The 2,490-nt window shown below is 26.5% G+C and overlaps 1 long non-coding RNA gene across 1 annotated transcript in view; it reads right to left on the minus strand.

The window, feature by feature from the left end:
* Positions 1–376: 376 nt before the first annotated feature.
* LOC108751235 overlaps positions 377–2,490 on the minus strand; it is a 14,502-nt gene continuing 12,388 nt past the window's right edge. Inside the window, exon 3 of the long non-coding RNA XR_001939473.1 lies at positions 377–453. This is a non-coding gene — a long non-coding RNA (uncharacterized LOC108751235). The remainder of the gene's footprint in view (positions 454–2,490) is intronic.

Consider the following 2,490-nt stretch of genomic DNA (forward strand, 5'->3'; position numbering starts at 1 on the left):
AAATAAATATTTATTGAATATAAAAGTGATAGTTAAATCAAATTAATAATTCTTCTCTCACCAAATAAATAAATAAATGTTTACATTTAGTAAATATTTATTTAAAACAATTCAAACAAATATTTATTAAAATTTAGTTTTTTTTAGTAGAAGTCGCATACACAGAACAAAATTATTCTTAAAAATTAACTATAATACGAGTATACTCATATATAAGCAAAACTATTATAATCTTTATTTAAAGATTTTAGTCGTAATTTGATTAAATTTGTATTGATATAAGATTTTTAATTGAACAAATTAAGTGAAATTAAAATTAAAGTCTTAGATTGAATGCAAAGTAATACTTGTATCAAAATTTAATTAAATTAAGACTAATATCTTTGAAATAAGATTATAATACTTTTGCTTATGTATGAGTATATTATGGTTGATTTAAGAATAGTCTTTTTTCTGTATAAGCACACGGGCGTATGGTACTTTTATCTTGCAATCGCAAGGAGTGAAGAGAGTAACAATGTCAACGATGAAATTACGCGCATGTCTTCCCACATATCGCCGATCATGCGTGAAAAGAATTATGCGAACGGTTGGAAATGAATAGGAGAAGAGTTGGTTCCCGTAGTTGCATCGTGTAGCGATGCATTTTATTCCATGCTCAAGTGAGGGAGTAATTATTGTTGCATTCTTCAAGTATCTCTCGTGTTCTCATTTAGTTGTCATTTAAGTGAGCGGAGTTCCCTCAAAGATATTTCATTTACGATCTACATTCTTACTGTTCATTTATTTCAAGCACGATACGTTTATCGAAAGGCACAAACTTCTTTAAAAATATTTCATATAATATTATATAAAATAATAAATACATAAAATAATTAATAAAACTTGTTTTTATATTTTTAATATTCAAATAAAAGTTTCAGTCTCTCAAATGATTTGCATAATCAAAGTTCTACTATGTGCTATGCGTTTTTTTTTCTTACATAATACATGTAAAACATTCAATGTTACGCAATTATCATATCATTATTTCGTGTTAAACATAAAAAAATAAGGATATTTGATTTATTTGGTTTGTCAAAAAGACAAAGTCCGTGTTTGTTATAGCGGTCTATCGCTTAGTTAACCAAGATTACGACACTCTCTTTGTTCTTACCTCAATCTGCACGCCTGAACGGAGATCGATTTAACATGGTTTATCGTTGTTGACAAGAAATGTTTCCTGAAAGTGGACTTTTATCACGCCAGAGATTATTTCTCACATTGCGGGTATTTCTCTCGTATATATAAATGAAGGTCGTGATACAATAAAATTATCAATATGCAATTCTTATAACTTTCCAAGAAATTGTTTATCCTGAATGACTAGATTATCACATGTCAGTTATATTAAGCTACTCTCTTCATTAATGTATTAAAAAATTAGAAATGTAATTATTTTCAAAGAATTCTCAAAAGTCTTTAATATACTCATATTAATATACTCATACAATTAAACTACTAAAACTCATGTAAAAATTTACACTTATCGTATAAAACGGTTTATTAATCTTTCCATTATTAATCCATTCATGAAATTAATCTTCCATTAATTTCATTAATTTTTGGTCGTTTTTATAATTGAGACGAAAATTATTTTGAATAAAACTCTCTCTCTCTCTGTTTCTCCAGCGAAGACTTGATATAGAACTCGAAAGTAGTACAGAAATTAAATTCTATTGCTTAGTATTCACTCGAATCTCGAATATCGCAGTATTCCTTAACGGTACTATCGCGTTGATGTTTAAAGATCGGTATTCAGTTCCGCCATGCTTCGATCACGTATAATTTAAAATTGCGATTTTTAAAAAGCTAGCTTTATGTCGGCTATAATTATAACGATTAATTGACGTGCCTCGTTAAGCAGCGTGCCTGTTATTTAACAGGTTTCTATTGTCCTCTAAACAAAGCGGCTTTTTACCACTTGAGCGGTAGAATCCGCACTTGCAGATGGGATAATAATTATCCTAACAACATCCTTTGGAATTTCAGTCATTTATTTATAAGTCTTTTCTCGCAAATCTTTTGTTGCAAAATTATTCAAACAGTCAAATATTAGTATAATTATAATGCTGAGAAGGAACACTTTGCAGTGTTAAATTTTGATTTTAATAAACTTTACATATACGTAAATTACATAAATAATTTTTATTAATTAAAAAGAAAATTGCAACTAATAAACAGTTTTAAGAAGTAAAATCATGTCTTATATAAAGCAATTCGATTTTTTTGTTGTATCTCAACAGTCATTCAAGATACCAAAAATATTTTACATTAGAGTTTACATATAATAAAGTTACTTTTGTTTATCTTTAAAAAAATTTTATGTATTAATATTTTTAAAAAATAATTTAAGAAATATAAATTTTTAAAATAATTATTTTTTTAAATATTATTGACGTAGATAAATAGAGGTAATTTTATTGTATAACTTATGTGTAAAATAATTTT

The sequence above is a fragment of the Trachymyrmex septentrionalis genome, unplaced genomic scaffold, assembly GCF_001594115.1.
Source record: "Trachymyrmex septentrionalis isolate Tsep2-gDNA-1 unplaced genomic scaffold, Tsep1.0 scaffold42, whole genome shotgun sequence".
In the NCBI taxonomy this organism is placed as follows: Eukaryota; Metazoa; Arthropoda; class Insecta; order Hymenoptera; family Formicidae; genus Trachymyrmex; species Trachymyrmex septentrionalis.